Here is a 23399-nt window from a genome sequence, read left to right as displayed (position 1 = left end):
ATTCCTATTAGTGTCTTTCCACTCGTATCCAGCTAAATAGTGGAAAAACACTATATAGGATAACCTAGAGGAGGGTTTTTTGGCCTTGCAGCGCCGTTTACGGCTGTCTGCACGGTCTCCGTGTGAGCCCAGCTCGCCCTGCAGTCTGTGTGCAGCCATAGCCGGTTGGATTCAGCTCAGGGTTCGTTACTGGCTCATACCTTGAGAAAAATTTTCCTTTTTTTCAAATAGTGCAGCCTGTTTAAAATTTGAAAAAAAAAAATTCCTATTAGTGTCTTTCCACTCGTATCCAGCTAAATAGTGGAAAAACACTATATAGGATAACCTAGAGGAGGGTTTTTTGGCCTTGCAGCGCCGTTTACGGCTGTCTGCACGGTCTCCGTGTGAGCCCAGCTCGCCCTGTAGTCTGTGTGCAGCCATAGCCGGTTGGATTCAGCTCAGGGTTCGTTACTGGCTCATACCTTGAGAAAAATTTTCCTTTTTTTGAAATAGTGCAGCCTGTTTAAAATTTGAAAAAAAAAAATTCCTATTAGTGTCTTTCCACCAGTCTCCAGCTCAATTGTGGAAAAACACTACATAGGATAACCTAGAGGGTTTTTTTGGGCCTTGCAGCGCCGTTTACGGCTGTCTGCACGGTCTCTGTGTGAGCGCAGCTCGCCCTGTAGTCTGTGTGCAGCCATAGCCGGTTGGATTCAGCTCAGGGTGCGTTACTGCCTCATACCTTGAAAAACAATTTCCTTTTTTTCAAATAGTGCAGCCAGTTTCAAATTTGAAAAAAAAAATTCCTATTAGTGTCTTTCCACTTGTATCCAGCTAAATAGTGGAAAAACACTATATAGGATAACCTAGAGGAGGGTTTTTTGCCTTGCAGCGCCGTTTACGGCTGTCTGCACGGTCTCCGTGTGATTTAAACTAGCTCTGTAGCCCGATCTGCACCAAAAAAAAAGTTAAGTTCACCAAACACAACTTAACACTTGTGTAGGCCACATTTGAAAAATAATAAAGTTTAGTCCACAATTTACAACATTAGTGTTTCTTACACCTGTTAGGAGGAGCATTACAGGAATAAGCACACTAAGGCCTTAGTACTTTTCTGCTTATCTTTATCTGTCAACCAAGATGAAGAGGGCAGGGAGTAAGGCACGTGGGCGTGGGCGCGGAGCAGGGAGAGGAGCAGGGAGAGGACGTGGTGATTCTGTGCCTGCTGCGGGCGCCGGTGACTCGTCGTCACTCAGTTTCAGCAGGGAACAGTCCTTCATGCGCAGCTTTGTCGGAGAGCGCCGTGCACCGCTGCTGCGTGAAGACCAAATTGAAGCCGTTGTCGGGTGGATGGCAGCTAACGCCTCGGCATCGACTTCAGTTAGTGCCACATCCTCTCAGGCACAGAGCACTGGAGAGCAGCCATCTGTCTCTTCACCACCTGCCAAATTGGCCAGGCAGTCAGAGAGCCCAGGACAGGAGCCGTCTCTACTTCTGTTCTCTGAATCTCTTGGCTTGGAAACAGGGGGCCAGCCAAGCAGCATTGGAGAAATGGAAGAAGAGGCAGTGTGCAGTGATGCCCAACACCTTTTTCTCTCTGACTCTGAAGAGGCAGGTGGGCCAGTGCCTCCGGTGACCACAGCGCAGTACGCATCTGATGATGAAACTCAGGTGCCGCTTTCTCGTGCGTACTGTGCTGCTGAGACTACCCAGGAGGAGCAGTTGGTGGCAGAGGGTAGTGGAGATGATGAGGTCCTTGACCCATCGTGGCGTGAGGAACAGGAAGGTGGTGGGAGCAGCTCAGAGGAAGAGCTACCTCTTACGGGCCAAAGAGGGAGAGGGAGGGGGAAGACTGCGGAGCCTGTAGCCTCCACTTTGGCACCCGTTAGGAGCCTGTCTCTTTCCAAAGCCAAAAAGGGCGCTCCCAAGACTTGCAGTGCCTGGTCCTTTTTTGACACAGTTGCAGATGACATTTGTTTTGTCAAATGCAAGCTGTGTCATCAGAAAGTAAAAAGAGGGAAAAATGTCAGCAACCTCAATACCACAAATATGTGGAAACATGTGCGGACCAGGCACGCGGTGGAGTTACAGAAACACACTGAAGATGTAGGCCAACCAACAGCGGCAGCTACCACCTCTTCAGCTCGTGTTGCCTCTTCCTCCAGCTCACGCACAGCTGGTTTGGCTTCCTCCCAGAGACCTTGTGTAATTCCACCCACAGCACCACCTTCCCAGTCATCCTCACACTCCCAGCCTAGTCTACAGCCATCGGTAGTACAGGCATGGGAGAAAAGGCGGGCATTCTCGGCAAACCACCCCTGAGCACAGGCTCTGAATGCAGGCATTGCCAAACTGTTGTCCCTGGAAATGCTCTCGTTCAGGCTGGTGGAGACTGACAGCTTCCGTGACTTGATGGCATTGGCAGTCCCACAGTACAAGGTGCCCAGCCGCTTTTACTTCAGCAGGCAGGCTGTCCCTGCCCTGCACAGGCATGTTGAGGCAAACATAAAACATGCGCTACTGAACGCCGTCAGTAGCAAGGTCCACCTCACCACCGATGCGTGGACCAGTCAGCATGGACAGGGGCAATATGTTTCCCTCACTGCCCATTGGGTTAATGTTGTTGAGCCAGGTACAGATCGTGCGAGTGGCGCAGGACGTGTCCTGCCCACTCCAAGGATTGCAGGAATCCAGTCTGTACGCATCGACTCCTCCTCTTACACCAGTTCCTCTGATTCCTCTCTGCAGGATCCGTCACAGTCCACCCCCACATGGACCCGTGAACGTTTACCTATGACCGACATGAGCACAGCCGTGGCCAAACGTCAGCAGGCCGTCTTGAAACTAGTTTCATTGGGGCATCGAAGCCACACAGCGCAGGAGCTCTGGAATGCCATCAAGCAGGAGAGCGATGTGTGGTTACTGCCAGCGAATCTCCAGCCAGGCATGGTAGTGTGTGACAATGGCCGAAATCTGGTGGCAGCTTTGGCCCTTGGCAACCTCACTCACATCCCATGTCTGGCACATGTGCTCAATTTGGTTGTGCAGAGTTTTCTGAGGGACTATCCGGATCTTGATGCCCTGCTGCACAAGGTCCGCCTAGAGTGTGCTCACTTGCGGCGTTCCAGCTTGGCCAGATCCCGCATTGCTGCTCTGCAGCGCAGATTCCGCCTTCCGGAACACCGCATCATATGTGACCTACCTACCCGGTGGAATTCCACGTTACATATGTTGGAGCGGTTGTGTGAGCAGCAGCAAGCAGTTATGGAGTACCAGCTGCATCAGGCGCAAAGAAGTCGCAGTCAGCGCCGATCAGACTTCACAACCACAGAGTGGGCCACTCTGAAGGACGTCTGCCAGGTTTTGCGTCCTTTTGATTATTCCACGCGGATGGCAAGTGCAGATGATGCACTAGTCAGCATGACTGTCCCCCTTATCTGCCTGCTTCAGCAAACTTTGCAAGGGTTAAGGGATGATGTGGTGGAAGAGGTGGAGGATGAGGAGTCACCTTTTCCATCAGCTTCTGGAGAGTCAGCGCCACGTGGTTCCTCACAAAGGGGTACGCAGGGGCCAATTTGTGAGGAGGATGAGGAGGAGTCAATGGACGAGGAAGAGCTCCGTCCAGAGGAGGGAGCGACACAATTGTCCAGTGGTCAGTGTGTACAGCGAGGGTGGGGTGATGACAAGCGGGCAGAGATCATGTCTCAAGCAGGGGACAGCGTTTCTGGGCCGGTTGGCACTCTGCAGCACATGGTGGATTTTATGCTGCAGTGCCTGAGAAATGACCGCCGCATCGACCACATTCTCAACATGCCTGATTATTGGGTGTTCACCCTCCTCGATCCTCGCTACCGGGACAACGTCCAAAACCTCATCCCTGCGTTGACCCGGGAGCGTAAATTGCGGGAGTACCACGACACACTGGTGAATTCCATCATCTTCTCCTGTCCAACTGAGAGGAGTGCTGCTAGTGCTTTACAAAGCAGCTCAGTGCGTCGAGGCAGTGGGGGAGGCTCTGCCCAAAGAGGGAGCAGAAGCAGTGCCTCTGCCCAAGGCAAGCCGAGTATGGCACAACTCTGGCACACTTTTGTGTGCCCGCCCCAAATGTCTACACCATCACCGGCGGCTCCAGTCAGCAGGAGGCAACGGTTCCGTCAGATGGTGACAGACTACATGGCTTGCCCTCTTACTGTACTCCCCGACGGCTCTTCCCCATTCAAGTTTTGGGTCTCTAAGCTGGATACATGGCCAGAGCTAAGTCAGTATGCATTGGAGGTGCTGGCTTGCCCTGCGGCTAGTGTCTTATCGGAACGTGTCTTTAGTGCCGCAGGTGGTGTACTAACAGACCGTCGCATGCGACTATCCTCCGATAACATTGACCGGCTTACTTTCCTGAAAATGAACCAGGCCTGGATCTCGCAGGAATTTGCCACTCCTCTGCCTGATTAATTAATTGGGTGCCATCCAGGTCTTCTGCTGTGTTCATCTTTCTACCACCTGAAATGCTATTCCTGGGCTCCAACACCGCCAGTTGCGGCTCAGAAGTGCAGGCTGCACAGTCAAAACATACGACCCAGTGTTATTGGGTTTCAGTAACGTCAGCTGATCCCCAGCTGTGTAGCCGGCAATGTGTCCTGCGACCGCTACGCTGGCACAACAACCTGAATGTAAGGGAACCTGACCCCCCCCCCCGTCGTTTGTTACTGAAAGAGCCATCTTGTGCAGCAGTAATGCTGCACAAGGAAAAGGTAGCTATTTTCTTTGGGCTCCTTGCACACGCAGAACTTAACACTTATAAAATGTGTTCACTGATACCGTTATACCGTCCCAGAGCTGGGACTTTCCTTCGTAATGTGACGCAGCACAGCCGTCATTCCTACCCCCTTGGTGCCATGCGCTGCCTCCTCAGCGTTGTTTTAAGCTGTCACGGAGCCTGCGCTGTTCTGTTATCCCTTGGCCATGCCCTATTTGCGCTGCCTGTCTTCTGACATAATTTGGTGTCAGGCTGGCTGCGCCTGTGCGGCCGCGCTGCCATAGATCCCGCCTCGCAGTGTCTTCTGATTGAGTCACACTGCGGGCCTGGGATCCATGGGCATGCGCAGTGCATATCTTCCCCTCGGGCTCTCGCTCATTTCCCTCCGCCTTCTTTAGACTGTGCGCCGTCAGCTGATCCCTAATAGCATGCCACGGCCGTGACAACGCACAGTCTGAAGAAGAGGGAAGGAGGGGAGTGAGAGTCGAGGATATGCACTGTGCATGCCCATGGATCCAAGGCCCGCAGTGGGATTACGTTAGACGAGACTGCGAGGTGGGATCTGGAGCAGCGTGGACGCACAGGCACTGACAGCCTGACACCAAATTATGTCAGAAGACAGGCAGCGCTAATTGGGCATGGCCAAGGGCTAACAGAACAGCGCAGGCTCCGTGACAGCTTAAAACAACGCTGAGGAGGCAGCACACGGCACCAAGGGGATAGGAATGACAGCTGTGCTGTGTCCCATTACGAAGGAAATTCGCACCTCCGTGACGGTTTAACGGTATAAGGGGACACATTTTTAGTGTTTACTTCTGTGTTTGCAAGGAGCATAATTAAAAGAGCAACCTTTTCCTTTTGCATCCTTAGCGCTGCACAAGATGGCTCTTTCAGCTACAAACGTCTTGGGGGGGGGGGTTAAAGGTTCCCTTTCAACTTGCTCCAATCAGGCTTCGGCCTACACTCTGTTCCTCTGCTCCTCCTGCTGTCCCTGGGCTCTAACACCGCCAGTTGGTGCCTGGAAGTGCTGTGTGCACAGTCAACAGTCGCTCCTCTGTTATTGGGGTTCAGTAACGTCAGCTGATCCCCAGCTGTGTGTGCGGTAATACCTCCAATCTGCTCCTCCTGCTGTCCCTGGGCTCTAACACCGCCAGTTGGTGCCTGGAAGTGCTGTGTGCACAGTCAACAGTCGCTCCTCTGTTATTGGGGTTCAGTAACGTCAGCTGATCCCCAGCTGTGTGTGCGGTAATACCTCCAATCTGCTCCTCCTGCTGTCCCTGGGCTCTAACACCGCCAGTTGGTGCCTGGAAGTGCTGTGTGCACAGTCAACAGTCGCTCCTCTGTTATTGGGGTTCAGTAACGTCAGCTGATCCCCAGCTGTGTGTGCGGTAATACCTCCAATCTGCTCCTCCTGCTGTCCCTGGGCTCTAACACCGCCAGTTGGTGCCTGGAAGTGCTGTGTGCACAGTCAACAGTCGCTCCTCTGTTATTGGGGTTCAGTAACGTCAGCTGATCCCCAGCTGTGTGTGCGGTAATACCTCCAATCTGCTCCTCCTGCTGTCCCTGGGCTCTAACACCGCCAGTTGGTGCCTGGAAGTGCTGTGTGCACAGTCAACAGTCGCTCCTCTGTTATTGGGGTTCAGTAACGTCAGCTGATCCCCAGCTGTGTATCCGGCAACGTGTCATGCGACCGCCACGCTGGCACAACTAAAATGTAAGGGGACCTGTCCCCCCCCCCCCCCTAGGCGTTTGTTACTGAAAGAGCCACCATGTGCAGCACTAATACTGCACAAGGGAAAGGTCGCTCTTGAAATTATGCTCCTTGGAAACGCTGAACTACACACTCATGTAATGTGTCCCCTCACACCGTCCAACCATCCCAGAGGTGGGACTTTCCTTTGTAATGTGACGCAGCACAGCCGTCATTGCTACCCCCTTGGCACCATGCGCTGCCTCCTTAGCGTTGTTTGATTCCGTCATGGACCCTGCACTGTTATGTTATCCCTTGGCCATGCACAGTTTGCGCTGCCCGTCCTCTGACATCATTTGTTGTCGTCCTGGCTGCGCCTGTGCGTCCACGCTGCCCGAAATCCCACCTCGCAGTGTCGTCTAATGTGATCCCACAGTGGGCCTGGTATCCATGGCCATGCGCAGTGCATATACTAGCCTCTCATTCCCCTTCTTCATGCTTCTTCAGACTAGGCAGCGTCAGCTGATCCCTAATAGCATGCCACGGCCGTGACGCCGCACAGTCTGAAGAAGCATGAAGGAGGTTAGTGAGAGGCGATGATATGCACTGCGCATGCCCATGGATCCCTGGCCCGCAGTGGGATTACATTTGATGACACTGCAAGGTTGGATCTCGGGCAGCTTTGACGCACAGGCACTGCCAGCCTGACACCTAAATGATGTCAGAAGACGGGCACCGCTAACTGTGCATGGCCAAGGGATAACATTACAGCGCGGGCTCCGTGACAGAACCAAACAACGTTGAGGAGGTGGCGCACGGCACCAAGGGGGTTGGAATGACGGCTGTGCTGTGTCACATTACAAAGGAAAGTCCCACTTCCGGGATGGTTTGACGGTGTGAGGGGACACATTATATGAGTGTGTACTTCAGCGTTTGCAAGGAGCATTATTTTCGGAGCCACCATTTTCCATGTGCAGTATTACTGCTGTACAAGATGGCTCTTTCAGCAACAAATGCCTGGGGGGGGGGGGTTAAAGGTTCCCTTTACACTTGCTCCACTGCAGGCTTCGGCTTACACTCTGCTCCTCTTTGATTCCCTGGGTTTCAACACTGTCAGTTGACACCTGGAAGTGTTGTCTACACAGAAAAAACACTAGGTGATGTGTCAGTGGGGTTCAGCACCGCCAGCTGTTCCCCTGCTGTGTAGTCGGCATCGTGTCCAGCACAAGCCACGCTGGCACAACCGACCAAAAGCTTCCACCAGTGCAGGCTTCGGCCTACACTTTGGTCCTCTCCTCCTCCTGCTGACCCTGGGCTCAAACACCGCTAGTTTTTGCCCGGAACTGCTAGCTGCACAGAGAAAAACACCAGCCAATGTGTTAGTGGGGTTCAGCAACGCCAGCTGTTCCCCTGCTGTGTAGCTGGCAACGTGTCCTGCAAACGCCACGCAGGCACATGAACTGAAATTGAAGGGAGCCTGGCCCCCTCTCCCCCAGGTGTTTCTATGTATAACAGCCACCTTGTACAGCAGTACTGCTGCATTTGTACAAGGTGGCTGACTTTTTATCCTTGCCCACGTGGAACTCAACACGTACAAAATGTGTCTCTTTGAGACCATTCCACTGTCCCTGAGGTGTGACTTTCCTTTCTAATGATACGCAGCACCCCCCTTGGTAGCGCTTCCCGTCTTCTGACATCATCGGTTGGCTAGTTGCGCCTGTGCGTCCGCCCTGCCTGAATAAAATGCTCCTCGTTGTCTTAATTATTTTGACTGCGAGGGTGTGATTGATGGGCACGAGCAGTGCATATCTTCGCCTGTCTTAACTCATCTCCTTCCGCCTTCTTCAGACTGTGCAGCCTCATGGCCGCGGCATGCGAGAAGGGATCAGCAGAGGCCGCCCAGTCTGAAGCAGGTGTAAGGACGTGTGTGAGCGGCCAAAATATTTACTGCTCAAGGCCACGAATCCCAGCACCGCAGTGTGATTTTTTGAAAACACACTGTGGGTCTGGGATTCATGTCCATCGCTAACCACAACGGCCAACATAACATGAGGTCAGAAGACAGTAAGCGCTCACAGCGCATGGCCAAGGGATCACACAATAGCGCAGACTCCTGTACAGCAACTAACAACGCTCAGGAAGCTGCGCCCATGCAAAAAGGTGTTGTTTTCGACACCTGTGCTGCTTTTCTTTAAAATGACAAGTCACGCCTCCACTACTGTTTAACAGTATAATGGGCTACATAGTGTACGTGTTGCATTCAGCGTGTGCAAGTAGACAAATTAATAGAGCAACCTTTTACTTGTGCAGCATTAATGCTGCAGAAGGAGTGGCTCTTGTACTTTGTAACACCTGAGGGGGGGTTAAAGGTAACCTTTGAAATTGGTTCAACTAGGCTTCGGCCTACACTCTGCTCCTCTCCTCCTCCTGCTGACCCTGGGCTCTAACACCGCTAGTTTTTGCCCGGAAATGCTAGCTGCACAGAGAAAAACACCAGCCAATGTGTTAGTGGGGTTCAGCAACGCCAGCTGTTTCCCTGCTGTGTAGCCGGCATCGTGTCCAGCAAAAGCCACGCTGGCACAACCGACCAAAAGCTGCCACCAGTGCAGGCTTCGGCCTACACTTTGCTCCTCTCCTCCTCCTGCTGACCCTGGGCTCTAACAACCGCTAGTTTTTGCCCGGACATGCAATCTGCACAGAGAAAAACACCAGTCAATGTGTCAGTGGGGTTCAGCAACGCCAGCTGTTCCCCTGCTGTGTAGCTTGCAACGTGACCTGCAAACGCCACGCAGGCACATGAACTGAAATTGAAGGGAGCCTGCCCCCCACCCCCAGGTGTTTCTATGTATAACAGCCACCTTGTACAGCAGTACTGCTGCATTTGTACAAGGTGGCTGACTTTTTCTCCTTGCCCACGTGGAACTCAACACGTACAAAATGTGTCTCATTAGAGACCATTACAATGTCCCTGAGGTGTGACTTTCCTTTGTAATGACACGCAGCACCACCCTTGTTAGCGCTGCCCGTCTTTTGACATCATTGGTTAGCTGGCTGCGCCTGTGCATCTCCCCTGCTCGAAACAACGCCCCTCGGTGTCTTATTTTTTTGGACAGCGAGGGTGTGATTGATGGGCATGTGCAGTGCATATGTTTGCCTGTGTTCACTCATCTCCTTCCGCCTTCTTCAGACTGGCTGTCCTCATGGCCGCGGCAGACGATAAGGGATCAGATGAGGCCGCCCAGTCTGAAGCAGGTGTAAGGACATGTGTGAGCGTCAAACATATTTACTGCACAAGGCCACGAATCCCAGCCACGCACTGTGATTTTTTGAAAACACAATGTGGGTCTGGGATTCATGTCCATTGCTAACCGCAACGGCCAACATAACATGAGGTCAGAAGACAGGAAGCGCTCACAGCGCATGGCCAAGGGATCACACAATAGCGCAGACTCCTGTACAGCAAATAACAACGCTCAGAAATCTGCGCACAGCAGCTATGTGTTAATTTTGACACCTGTGCTGCATCTCCGTAAAAAGGAAAGTCACGCCTCCACTACTGTTTGACAGTATAATGGGCTAAATAGTGTACGTGTTTTATTCATCGTGTGCAAGGAGCAAATTAAATAGAGCAACCTTTTACTTGGGCAGCATTAATGCTGCACAAGGTGTGGCTCTGGTACCTTGCAACACCTGAGGGGGGGGTTAAAGGTAACCTTTGAAATTGGTTCAACTAGGCTTCGGCCTACACTCTGCTCCTCTCCTCCTCCTGCTGACCCTGGGCTCTAACACCGCTAGTTTTTGCCCGGAAATGCTAGCTGCACAGAGAAAAACACCAGCCAATGTGTTAGTGGGGTTCAGCACCGCCAGCTGTTCCCCCGCTGTGTAGCCGGCATCGTGTCCAGCACAAGCCACGCTGGCACAACCAACCAAAAGCTGCCACCAGTGCAGGCTTCGGCCTACACTTTGCTCCTCTCCTCCTCCTGCTGACCCTGGGCTCTAACACCGCTAGTTTTTGCCCGGAAATGCTAGCTGCACAGAGAAAAACACCAGCCAATGTGTTAGTGGGGTTCAGCACCGCCAGCTGTTCCCCCGCTGTGTAGCCGGCATCGTGTCCAGCACAAGCCACGCTGGCACAACCGACCAAAAGCTGCCACCAGTGCAGGCTTCGGCCTACACTTTGCTCCTCTCCTCCTCCTGCTGACCCTGGGCTCTAACACCGCCAGTTTTTGCCCGGACATGCGATCTGCACAGAGAAAAACACCAGTCAATGTGTCAGTGGGGTTCAGCAACGCCAGCTGTTCCCCTGCTGTGTAGCTTGCAACGTGACCTGCAAACGCCACGCAGGCACATGAGCTGAAATTGAAGGGAGCCTGGTCCCCACCCCCAGGTGTTTCTATGTATAACAGCCACCTTGTACAGCAGTACTGCTGCATTTGTACAAGGTGGCTGATGTTTTCTCCTTGCCCACGTGGAACTCAACACGTACAAAATTTGTCTCTTTGAGACCATTCCACTGTCCCTGAGGTGTGACTTTCCTTTCTAATGATACGCAGCACCCCCCTTGGTAGCGCTTCCCGTCTTCTGACATCATTGGTTGGCTAGTTGCGCCTGTTCGTCCGCCCTGCCTGAATAAAATGCTCCTCGTTGTCTTACTTATTTTGACTGCGAGGGTGTGCTTGATGGGCACGAGCAGTGCATATCTTCGCCTGTCTTAACTCATCTCCTTCCGCCTTCTTCAGACTGTGCAGCCTCATGGCCGCGGCATGTGAGAAGGGATCAGCAGAGGCCGCCCAGTCTGAAGCAGGTGTAAGGACGTGTGTGAGCGGCCAAAATATTTACTGCTCAAGGCCACGAATCCCAGCACCGCAGTGTGGCTTTATGAAAAGACACTGTGGGTCTGGGATTTATGGCCATCGTGAACCGCACCGGCCAACATGAAATGATGTAATAAGATGGGCAGCGCTAACAGGGCATTGCCAAGGGATAACACAAGAGCGCAGACTCCTGTACAGCAAATAACAATGCTCAGGAAGCTGCGCCAAGCACCAAGGCGTTATTTTGGACACCTGTGCTGTGTCTCATCAAAAAACCAAGTCACGCATCCACTACAGTTTGACTGTAGAATGGGGTAAATTGTGTACGTCTTTCATTCAGCGTGTGCAAGTAGACAAATTAATAGAGCAACCTTTCACTTGTGCAGCATTAATACTGCACAAGGTGTGTCTCTTGTACTTTGTAACACCTGAGGGGGGGGTTAAAGGTTTCCTTTGAAATTGGTTCAACTAGCCTACACTCTGCTCCTCTCCTCCTCCTGCTTCAACACGGGCTCTAACATCGCTAGTTTTTGCCCGCAAGTGCTAGCTGCACAGAGAAAAACACACGCCATTGTGTTAGTGGGGTTCAGCAACGCCAGTTGTTCCCCCAGTGTGTAGTCGGCAAAGTGTCCTGCAAACGCAACGCAGACACAAAGCTGCCTCCAGTGCAGGCTTCGGCCTACACTCATCTCCCCCTGCTTACCCTTTGCTCCAACACCGCTAGTTGGGGCTCTAGGAAGACAATCTTTAATAGGCAAGGCAACGCATCTGGGTTCCAGCACCGCCAGCTGGTTCTCGGCAGTGTTCTTGTCACAGGTACTCCCTCGTGCCAAGCCTGGTTTCAGCACCGTCAGCTGTTTCTGGGTTGTGTCAACTTCACTGAGACGCCTATGCTTGCCCCGTCGTGGTGCGGTCGGGTTAGCCAACTCCAGGGTGCCTCCAGTTTAGGAGCTTCCTATGTGGGCTGCGTGAACTGGTAGTCAAGGCTGGTTCTGTAGTGCCAGTAGGCCCAGCTCCCCCTGTAGGACTGTTGGGGTTCGGTAACTGCGGCTGCCTCGCGGCCTAGCTGTTCTCTCCTCTCCAGTGGGCCTTCGGGTCCACCACCTGGTTCCAGCACCGTCAGCTGGTTCCGGGCCGATCCTTTGGCTTAGGTGCCTCCTCCTGGGTATCCGAGTTCCGCCAACGCCAGGCGGTCCTTGGTAGTGCTTTTAAGCGCGGGCACCTACAGCTTAGTAACCGGGTTCCAGCACCGTCAGCTGCTCCTCGGTCGTGCCATTGGCTCTTGCACACTGGGGCAACGCATCTGGGTTCCAGCACCGCCAGCTGGTTCTCGGCAGTGTTCTTGTCACAGGTACTCCCTCGTGCCAAGCCTGGTTTCAGCACCGTCAGCTGTTTCTGGGTTGTGTCAACTTCACTGAGACTCCTATGCTTGCCCCGTCGTGGTGCGGTCGGGTTAGCCAACTCCAGGGTGCCTCCAGTTTAGGAGCTTCCTATGTGGGCTGCGTGAACTGGTAGTCAAGGCTGGTTCTGTAGTGCCAGTAGGCCCAGCTCCCCCTGTAGGACTGTTGGGGTTCGGTAACTGCGGCTGCCTCGCGGCCTAGCTGTTCTCTCCTCTCCTGTGGGCCTTCGGGTCCACCACCTGGTTCCAGCACCGTCAGCTGGTTCCGGGCCGAGCCTTTGGCTTAGGTGCCTCCTCCTGGGTATCCGAGTTCCGCCAACGCCAGGCGGTCCTTGGTAGTGCTTTTAAGCGCGGGCACCTACAGCTTAGTAACCGGGTTCCAGCACCGTCAGCTGCTCCTCGGTCGTGCCATTGGCTCTTGCACACTGGGGCAACGCATCTGGGTTCCAGCACCGCCAGCTGGTTCTCGGCAGTGTTCTTGTCACAGGTACTCCCTCGTGCCAAGCCTGGTTTCAGCACCGTCAGCTGTTTCTGGGTTGTGTCAACTTCACTGAGACGCCTATGCTTGCCCCGTCGTGGTGCGGTCGGGTTAGCCAACTCCAGGGTGCCTCCAGTTTAGGAGCTTCCTATGTGGGCTGCGTGAACTGGTAGTCAAGGCTGGTTCTGTAGTGCCAGTAGGCCCAGCTCCCCCTGTAGGACTGTTGGGGTTCGGTAACTGCGGCTGCCTCGCGGCCTAGCTGTTCTCTCCTCTCCTGTGGGCCTTCGGGTCCACCACCTGGTTCCAGCACTGTCAGCTGGTTCCGGGCCGAGCCTTTGGCTTAGGTGCCTCCTCCTGGGTATCCGAGTTCCGCCAACGCCAGGCGGTCCTTGGTAGTGCTTTTAAGCGCGGGCACCTACAGCTTAGTAACCGGGTTCCAGCACCGTCAGCTGCTCCTCGGTCGTGCCATTGGCTCTTGCACACTGGGGCAACGCATCTGGGTTCCAGCACCGCCAGCTGGTTCTCGGCAGTGTTCTTGTCACAGGTACTCCCTCGTGCCAAGCCTGGTTTCAGCACCGTCAGCTGTTTCTGGGTTGTGTCAACTTCACTGAGACGCCTATGCTTGCCCCGTCGTGGTGCGGTCGGGTTAGCCAACTCCAGGGTGCCTCCAGTTTAGGAGCTTCCTATGTGGGCTGCGTGAACTGGTAGTCAAGGCTGGTTCTGTAGTGCCAGTAGGCCCAGCTCCCCCTGTAGGACTGTTGGGGTTCGGTAACTGCGGCTGCCTCGCGGCCTAGCTGTTCTCTCCTCTCCTGTGGGCCTTCGGGTCCACCACCTGGTTCCAGCACCGTCAGCTGGTTCCGGGCCGAGCCTTTGGCTTAGGTGCCTCCTCCTGGGTATCCGAGTTCCGCCAACGCCAGGCGGTCCTTGGTAGTGCTTTTAAGCGCGGGCACCTACAGCTTAGTAACCGGGTTCCAGCACCGTCAGCTGCTCCTCGGTCGTGCCATTGGCTCTTGCACACTGGGGCAACGCATCTGGGTTCCAGCACCGCCAGCTGGTTCTCGGCAGTGTTCTTGTCACAGGTACTCCCTCGTGCCAAGCCTGGTTTCAGCACCGTCAGCTGTTTCTGGGTTGTGTCAACTTCACTGAGACGCCTATGCTTGCCCCGTCGTGGTGCGGTCGGGTTAGCCAACTCCAGGGTGCCTCCAGTTTAGGAGCTTCCTATGTGGGCTGCGTGAACTGGTAGTCAAGGCTGGTTCTGTAGTGCCAGTAGGCCCAGCTCCCCCTGTAGGACTGTTGGGGTTCGGTAACTGCGGCTGCCTCGCGGCCTAGCTGTTCTCTCCTCTCCTGTGGGCCTTCGGGTCCACCACCTGGTTCCAGCACCGTCAGCTGGTTCCGGGCCAAGCCTTTGGCTTAGGTGCCTCCTCCTGGGTATCCGAGTTCCGCCAACGCCAGGCGGTCCTTGGTAGTGCTTTTAAGCGCGGGCACCTACAGCTTAGTAACCGGGTTCCAGCACCGTCAGCTGCTCCTCTGTCGTGCCATTGGCTCTTGCACACTGGGGCAACGCATCTGGGTTCCAGCACCGCCAGCTGGTTCTCGGCAGTGTTCTTGTCACAGGTACTCCCTCGTGCCAAGCCTGGTTTCAGCACCGTCAGCTGTTTCTGGGTTGTGTCAACTTCACTGAGACGCCTATGCTTGCCCCGTCGTGGTGCGGTCGGGTTAGCCAACTCCAGGGTGCCTCCAGTTTAGGAGCTTCCTATGTGGGCTGCGTGAACTGGTAGTCAAGGCTGGTTCTGTAGTGCCAGTAGGCCCAGCTCCCCCTGTAGGACTGTTGGGGTTCGGTAACTGCGGCTGCCTCGCGGCCTAGCTGTTCTCTCCTCTCCTGTGGGCCTTCGGGTCCACCACCTGGTTCCAGCACCGTCAGCTGGTTCCGGGCCGAGCCTTTGGCTTAGGTGCCTCCTCCTGGGTATCCGAGTTCCGCCAACGCCAGGCGATCCTTGGTAGTGCTTTTAAGCGCGGGCACCTACAGCTTAGTAACCGGGTTCCAGCACCGTCAGCTGCTCCTCGGTCGTGCCATTGGCTCTTGCACACTGGGGCAACGCATCTGGGTTCCAGCACCGCCAGCTGGTTCTCGGCAGTGTTCTTGTCACAGGTACTCCCTCGTGCCAAGCCTGGTTTCAGCACCGTCAGCTGTTTCTGGGTTGTGTCAACTTCACTGAGACGCCTATGCTTGCCCCGTCGTGGTGCGGTCGGGTTAGCCAACTCCAGGGTGCCTCCAGTTTAGGAGCTTCCTATGTGGGCTGCGTGAACTGGTAGTCAAGGCTGGTTCTGTAGTGCCAGTAGGCCCAGCTCCCCCTGTAGGACTGTTGGGGTTCGGTAACTGCGGCTGCCTCGCGGCCTAGCTGTTCTCTCCTCTCCAGTGGGCCTTCGGGTCCACCACCTGGTTCCAGCACCGTCAGCTGGTTCCGGGCCGAGCCTTTGGCTTAGGTGCCTCCTCCTGGGTATCCGAGTTCCGCCAACGCCAGGCGGTCCTTGGTAGTGCTTTTAAGCGCGGGCACCTACAGCTTAGTAACCGGGTTCCAGCACCGTCAGCTGCTCCTCGGTCGTGCCATTGGCTCTTGCACACTGGGGCAACGCATCTGGGTTCCAGCACCGCCAGCTGGTTCTCGGCAGTGTTCTTGTCACAGGTACTCCCTCGTGCCAAGCCTGGTTTCAGCACCGTCAGCTGTTTCTGGGTTGTGTCAACTTCACTGAGACGCCTATGCTTGCCCCGTCGTGGTGCGGTCGGGTTAGCCAACTCCAGGGTGCCTCCAGTTTAGGAGCTTCCTATGTGGGCTGCGTGAACTGGTAGTCAAGGCTGGTTCTGTAGTGCCAGTAGGCCCAGCTCCCCCTGTAGGACTGTTGGGGTTCGGTAACTGCGGCTGCCTCGCGGCCTAGCTGTTCTCTCCTCTCCTGTGGGCCTTCGGGTCCACCACCTGGTTCCAGCACCGTCAGCTGGTTCCGGGCCGAGCCTTTGGCTTAGGTGCCTCCTCCTGGGTATCCGAGTTCCGCCAACGCCAGGCGGTCCTTGGTAGTGCTTTTAAGCGCGGGCACCTACAGCTTAGTAACCGGGTTCCAGCACCGTCAGCTGCTCCTCGGTCGTGCCATTGGCTCTTGCACACTGGGGCAACGCATCTGGGTTCCAGCACCGCCAGCTGGTTCTCGGCAGTGTTCTTGTCACAGGTACTCCCTCGTGCCAAGCCTGGTTTCAGCACCGTCAGCTGTTTCTGGGTTGTGTCAACTTCACTGAGACGCCTATGCTTGCCCCGTCGTGGTGCGGTCGGGTTAGCCAACTCCAGGGTGCCTCCAGTTTAGGAGCTTCCTATGTGGGCTGCGTGAACTGGTAGTCAAGGCTGGTTCTGTAGTGCCAGTAGGCCCAGCTCCCCCTGTAGGACTGTTGGGGTTCGGTAACTGCGGCTGCCTCGCGGCCTAGCTGTTCTCTCCTCTCCTGTGGGCCTTCGGGTCCACCACCTGGTTCCAGCACCGTCAGCTGGTTCCGGGCCGAGCCTTTGGCTTAGGTGCCTCCTCCTGGGTATCCGAGTTCCGCCAACGCCAGGCGGTCCTTGGTAGTGCTTTTAAGCGCGGGCACCTACAGCTTAGTAACCGGGTTCCAGCACCGTCAGCTGCTCCTCGGTCGTGCCATTGGCTCTTGCACACTGGGGCAACGCATCTGGGTTCCAGCACCGCCAGCTGGTTCTCGGCAGTGTTCTTGTCACAGGTACTCCCTCGTGCCAAGCCTGGTTTCAGCACCGTCAGCTGTTTCTGGGTTGTGTCAACTTCACTGAGACGCCTATGCTTGCCCCGTCGGGGTGCGGTCGGGTTAGCCAACTCCAGGGTGCCTCCAGTTTAGGAGCTTCCTATGTGGGCTGCGTGAACTGGTAGTCAAGGCTGGTTCTGTAGTGCCAGTAGGCCCAGCTCCCCCTGTAGGACTGTTGGGGTTCGGTAACTGCGGCTGCCTCGCGGCCTAGCTGTTCTCTCCTCTCCTGTGGGCCTTCGGGTCCACCACCTGGTTCCAGCACCGTCAGCTGGTTCCGGGCCGAGCCTTTGGCTTAGGTGCCTCCTCCTGGGTATCCGAGTTCCGCCAACGCCAGGCGGTCCTTGGTAGTGCTTTTAAGCGCGGGCACCTACAGCTTAGTAACCGGGTTCCAGCACCGTCAGCTGCTCCTCGGTCGTGCCATTGGCTCTTGCACACTGGGGCAACGCATCTGGGTTCCAGCACCGCCAGCTGGTTCTCGGCAGTGTTCTTGTCACAGGTACTCCCTCGTGCCAAGCCTGGTTTCAGCACCGTCAGCTGTTTCTGGGTTGTGTCAACTTCACTGAGACGCCTATGCTTGCCCCGTCGTGGTGCGGTCGGGTTAGCCAACTCCAGGGTGCCTCCAGTTTAGGAGCTTCCTATGTGGGCTGCGTGAACTGGTAGTCAAGGCTGGTTCTGTAGTGCCAGTAGGCCCAGCTCCCCCTGTAGGACTGTTGGGGTTCGGTAACTGCGACTGCCTCGCGGCCTAGCTGTTCTCTCCTCTCCTGTGGGCCTTCGGGTCCACCACCTGGTTCCAGCACCGTCAGCTGGTTCCGGGCCGAGCCTTTGGCTTAGGTGCCTCCTCCTGGGTATCCGAGTTCCGCCAACGCCAGGCGGTCCTTGGTAGTGCTTTTAAGCGCGGGCACCTACAGCTTAGTAACCGGGTTCCAGCACCGTCAGCTGCTCCTCGGTCGTGCCATTGGCTCTTGCACACTGGGGCAACGCATCTGGGTTCCAGCACCGCCAGCTGGTTCTCGGCAGTGTTCTTGTCACAGGTACTCCCTCGTGCCAAGCCTGGTTTCAGCACCGTCAGCTGTTTCTGGGTTGTGTCAACTTCACTGAGACGCCTATGCTTGCCCCGTCGTGGTGCGGTCAGGTTAGCCAACTCCAGGGTGCCTCCAGTTTAGGAGCTTCCTATGTGGGCTGCGTGAACTGGTAGTCAAGGCTGGTTCTGTAGTGCCAGTAGGCCCAGCTCCCCCTGTAGGACTGTTGGGGTTCGGTAACTGCGACTGCCTCGCGGCCTAGCTGTTCTCTCCTCTCCTGTGGGCCTTTGGGTCCACCACCTGGTTCCAGCACCGTCAGCTGGTTCCGGGCCGAGCCTTTGGCTTAGGTGCCTCCTCCTGGGTATCCGAGTTCCGCCAACGCCAGGCGGTCCTTGGTAGTGCTTTTAAGCGCGGGCACCTACAGCTTAGTAACCGGGTTCCAGCACCGTCAGCTGCTCCTCGGTCGTGCCATTGGCTCTTGCACACTGGGGCAACGCATCTGGGTTCCAGCACCGCCAGCTGGTTCTCGGCAGTGTTCTTGTCACAGGTACTCCCTCGTGCCAAGCCTGGTTTCAGCACCGTCAGCTGTTTCTGGGTTGTGTCAACTTCACTGAGACGCCTATGCTTGCCCCGTCGTGGTGCGGTCGGGTTAGCCAACTCCAGGGTGCCTCCAGTTTAGGAGCTTCCTATGTGGGCTGCGTGAACTGGTAGTCAAGGCTGGTTCTGTAGTGCCAGTAGGCCCAGCTCCCCCTGTAGGACTGTTGGGGTTCGGTAACTGCGGCTGCCTCGCGGCCTAGCTGTTCTCTCCTCTCCAGTGGGCCTTCGGGTCCACCACCTGGTTCCAGCACCGTCAGCTGGTTCCGGGCCGAGCCTTTGGCTTAGGTGCCTCCTCCTGGGTATCCGAGTTCCGCCAACGCCAGGCGGTCCTTGGTAGTGCTTTTAAGCGCGGGCACCTACAGCTTAGTAACCGGGTTCCAGCACCGTCAGCTGCTCCTCGGTCGTGCCATTGGCTCTTGCACACTGGGGCAACGCATCTGGGTTCCAGCACCGCCAGCTGGTTCTCGGCAGTGTTCTTGTCACAGGTACTCCCTCGTGCCAAGCCTGGTTTCAGCACCGTCAGCTGTTTCTGGGTTGTGTCAACTTCACTGAGACGCCTATGCTTGCCCCGTCGTGGTGCGGTCGGGTTAGCCAACTCCAGGGTGCCTCCAGTTTAGGAGCTTCCTATGTGGGCTGCGTGAACTGGTAGTCAAGGCTGGTTCTGTAGTGCCAGTAGGCCCAGCTCCCCCTGTAGGACTGTTGGGGTTCGGTAACTGCGGCTGCCTCGCGGCCTAGCTGTTCTCTCCTCTCCAGTGGGCCTTCGGGTCCACCACCTGGTTCCAGCACCGTCAGCTGGTTCCGGGCCGAGCCTTTGGCTTAGGTGCCTCCTCCTGGGTATCCGAGTTCCGCCAACGCCAGGCGGTCCTTGGTAGTGCTATTAAGCGCGGGCACCTACAGCTTAGTAACCGGGTTCCAGCACCGTCAGCTGCTCCTCGGTCGTGCCATTGGCTCTTGCACACTGGGGCAACGCATCTGGGTTCCAGCACCGCCAGCTGGTTCTCGGCAGTGTTCTTGTCACAGGTACTCCCTCGTGCCAAGCCTGGTTTCAGCACCGTCAGCTGTTTCTGGGTTGTGTCAACTTCACTGAGACGCCTATGCTTGCCCCGTCGTGGTGCGGTCGGGTTAGCCAACTCCAGGGTGCCTCCAGTTTAGGAGCTTCCTATGTGGGCTGCGTGAACTGGTAGTCAAGGCTGGTTCTGTAGTGCCAGTAGGCCCAGCTCCCCCTGTAGGGCTGTTGGGGTTCGGTAACTGCGGCTGCCTCGCGGCCTAGCTGTTCTCTCCTCTCCAGTGGGCCTTCGGGTCCACCACCTGGTTCCAGCACCGTCAGCTGGTTCCGGGCCGAGCCTTTGGCTTAGGTGCCTCCTCCTGGGTATCCGAGTTCCGCCAACGCCAGGCGGTCCATGGTAGTGCTTTTAAGCGCGGGCACCTACAGCTTAGTAACCGGGTTCCAGCACCGTCAGCTGCTCCTCGGTCGTGCCATTGGCTCTTGCACACTGGGGCAACGCATCTGGGTTCCAGCACCGCCAGCTGGTTCTCGGCAGTGTTCTTGTCACAGGTACTCCCTCGTGCCAAGCCTGGTTTCAACACCGTCAGCTGTTTCTGGGTTGTGTCAACTTCACTGAGACGCCTATGCTTGCCCCGTCGTGGTGCGGTCGGGTTAGCCAACTCCAGGGTGCCTCCAGTTTAGGAGCTTCCTATGTGGGCTGCGTGAACTGGTAGTCAAGGCTGGTTCTGTAGTGCCAGTAGGCCCAGCTCCCCCTGTAGGACTGTTGGGGTTCAGTAACTGCGGCTGCCTCGCGGCCTAGCTGTTCTCTCCTCTCCTGTGGGCCTTCGGGTCCACCACCTGGTTCCAGCACCGTCAGCTGGTTCCGGGCCGAGCCTTTGGCTTAGGTGCCTCCTCCTGGGTATCCGAGTTCCGCCAACGCCAGGCGGTCCTTGGTAGTGCTTTTAAGCGCGGGCACCTACAGCTTAGTAACCGGGTTCCAGCACCGTCAGCTGCTCCTCGGTCGTGCCATTGGCTCTTGCACACTGGGGCAACGCATCTGGGTTCCAGCACCGCCAGCTGGTTCTCGGCAGTGTTCTTGTCACAGGTACTCCGTCGTGCCAAGCCTGGTTTCAGCACCGTCAGCTGTTTCTGGGTTGTGTCAACTTCACTGAGACGCCTATGCTTGCCCCGTCGTGGTGCGGTCGGGTTAGCCAACTCCAGGGTGCCTCCAGTTTAGGAGCTTCCTATGTGGGCTGCGTGAACTGGTAGTCAAGGCTGGTTCTGTAGTGCCAGTAGGCCCAGCTCCCCCTGTAGGACTGTTGGGGTTCGGTAACTGCAGCTGCCTCGCGGCCTAGCTGTTCTCTCCTCTCCTGTGGGCCTTCGGGTCCACCACCTGGTTCCAGCACCGTCAGCTGGTTCTAGGCAGTGTCTTTTGCTCTTGTACCTTCTGCTCCCCATCCTGGTTCCAGTAACGTCAGCTGGTTCCGGGCAGAGCCTTTGGCTTAGGTGCCTCCTTCTGGGTATCCAAGTTCCACCAACGTCAGGTGGTCCTTGGTAGTGCTTTCAGGCACGGGTACCTCCTGCTTAGTAACCGGGTTCCAGTAACGTCAGCTGGTCCTCGGTAGTTCCATTGGCTCTTGGACCTTCGGCTACCCATCCGGGTTCCAGTACCGTCAGCTGGTTCTCGGCAGTGTCTTTTGCTCTTGTACCTTCTGCTCCCCATCCTGGTTCCAGTAATGTCAGCTGGTTCCGGGCAGAGCCTTTGGCTTAGGTGCCTCCTTCTGGGTATCCGAGTTCCGCCAACGTCAGGCGGTCCTTGGTAGTGCTTTTTAGCACGGGTACCTCCTGCTTAGTAACCGGGTTCCAGTAACGTCAGCTGGTCTTCGGTAGTTCCATAGGCTCTTGAACCTTCGGGTAGCCATCCGAGTTCCAGTTCCATCAGCTGGTTCTTGGCATTTTCTCAGCCTTCTTGTACCTTCTGCTACATTTCCAAGTTTAAGACCCTAAAGTCGACGACCCGGAAGACCACCCCGATGACGACGACGACGACCCGGAAGACCACCCCAATGACGACGACGACGGCGGCGGAGACGACGACGGCGGAGACGACGACGACGGCGGAGACGACGACGGCGGAGACGACGACGGCGGAGACGACGACGGCGGAGATGACGACACTGAAGACGACGACCCTGGAGACGACGACATGGAAGACCGAGAATTAGAAGAACAAGAGGCTGCAGAATAAAGAGCAGAAGAACATTAAGCATAAGACTTAATATCAGAGCAAAAGATATTATCTAAATTATATGCAGAAGAAGACTAAGCAGTGTATGGGGGTGAGTCCGTTCCTCCTCGTGGTGCCCCTGGATAAAGCCTGATGCTGCAGGCCAAACTGAACGCGGACAAATGTAACTTTTGTGACTGGCAGAACGGAAGGTGTAATCTTCCAACTTTTATAGATAACAACTATGGGAATGCCTGAGGCTGTCACAAATGAGAATATGATGAAGAAGTAGAATAGGAAGAATAATAACAGTGGAATAAAAAGAATATGTAGAATAGGAAGAATAATAATAGTTGAAGAAAATGAATATGAAGAATGTAATAAAAAAAAAAAAAATAGGTAGAAGATGAAGAAGATGAATAAGGTGAAGAAGTTGATGTCAAAGATGCTGATGATGATGAAGATGAAAGTGTGGGAAAAGGAAAAAAAAGAAGGGGAAGGTCGTGGAATAGTGAAACATCAATATCTGACAAAATAAAAAAAAAATTTACATAGTCAATATCTTTTTCAATCCGAACGTCTTTAAAAAAAAAAAAATCATGCTATTCTATTTGATTGGGCTAATCCTCATTGCCTTTAATGTCTCCGCCACCTCCCCCAATACATCCTACATTATTCTTAGTTGTTTTCCTTCATGTAGAATGAACTACAAGGAAAGAAAGGGTTTATTTTAATTCCGATATTTTGGTCCCATTGACTTGCATTGGGATCGGGTATCGGTATCGGCGATATCCGATATTTTTTGAATATCGGCCGATCCAAACCGATACCGATACTTTCCGATATCGGAAGGTATCGCTCAACACTACTCCTAAGTGATTTATATGCATAAGCCTCAATGTCTCCTATGTATCTGTATTCTTCTATACACATATACTGCATAATACCACTTCCTCTGTCCTGTATCCTGATTGTAATTGTCACGCACGCGCCCAGACTGGTTGGCGCGGGCATACGGGGGTGTGAGAGATGTGAGGCCATGCCGTGATGCCAGCAGAGTTGTTACAGTACTTTCCCCCCTTTACGGCCCCTCCTCTTCAAGCCCGCCAGAACAACCTGTAGAAGGATAGGAGCACACATAGTCATAGCCATCACAACATTCCTCTTGTAGAATGAGGTATTTGAGACATTAGAGATCTCAGGATGCTCAGTCTCTTTGAGTCCAGTAAGATCAGCCTCCCACTCAGAAGACACAAGGGACAGGACTTCTTTCACCTGGTCAACAGAAAGCAGGGACTTGGAAGCTTGTGATTAGACCACAACATAGTCTGATTCTTTGGACACTGAAGACACCTTTACTGGATCCAACTTAAGTCCATCATCACAAGAAAATTGGACCTCCTCCTTTAGACCGGTAGGAAGCAGAGATGAGAACACTTCAGTCTTGGGATCTTCGCCCGATAGCCAGATGGAAACTGGAGGCATACATATAGGAAACATCTTCAACCTGGTACCCTGAAAAAACTGGACCTCCTCTTCAAGATTAGAGGATGAGTAAGTCTCTGTCTTAGTAGTATCAGCAAGTAGCCACTTGGAAGCAGAAGACATACATTTAGCAAGCCCCATCAGCCAGTTGCTCTGACAAGACTGGACCATTTCTTCCTC

This window comes from Ranitomeya imitator, chromosome 6, assembly GCF_032444005.1.
Source record: "Ranitomeya imitator isolate aRanImi1 chromosome 6, aRanImi1.pri, whole genome shotgun sequence".
NCBI classification, from domain to species: domain Eukaryota; kingdom Metazoa; phylum Chordata; class Amphibia; order Anura; family Dendrobatidae; genus Ranitomeya; species Ranitomeya imitator.
The sequence above is the reverse complement of the archived record's forward strand: the minus strand, read 5'-3'. Positions refer to the sequence as shown.